General features: G+C 29.8%; 1 protein-coding gene across 1 annotated transcript in view; it reads left to right on the top strand.

Moving 5' to 3' along the window:
- Positions 1–389, top strand: part of LOC119594050 (ubiquitin-conjugating enzyme E2 variant 2-like) — a gene marked incomplete at its 5' end in the record, with an annotated part of 9,050 nt that overhangs the window by 1,079 nt on the left and 7,582 nt on the right.

Here is a 389-nt window from a genome sequence, read left to right as displayed (position 1 = left end):
GCATCAAATTCTTTTGCTGACAGAAAAAAATCATAATTATCTAGTCAGACCTATAGATCTTTTGTTTTAAAGTAAAATGTGAATGCAAGGAAATTAAAAAGAAATGCATAAATTCAAGATAAAGCCTCAAACATTTATGCGTTCCACAGTAGGTCCAAAACTACATTGCTGGTTCTGGTAGGACCCCATGCTGTTATTATGAAGCTAAAATGATAGAATATAGCTGCATGTTGTATTTTCAACAACTGGAAAATAAGTGACTTGTATCTATGATACATAAGTTACCAAGGAGACCTAGATGAAGAAGAATCCGATAAAATATTAAGAATTTTTTTTAATTTTTTTAAAGCCACGTTCCATTGTGGATAATGTATTTTTTTTCTTTTTTT

Source organism: Penaeus monodon, chromosome 33, assembly GCF_015228065.2.
Source record: "Penaeus monodon isolate SGIC_2016 chromosome 33, NSTDA_Pmon_1, whole genome shotgun sequence".
Classification (NCBI taxonomy): Eukaryota; Metazoa; Arthropoda; class Malacostraca; order Decapoda; family Penaeidae; genus Penaeus; species Penaeus monodon.
This window is presented reverse-complemented; position numbering and strand designations above follow the sequence as displayed.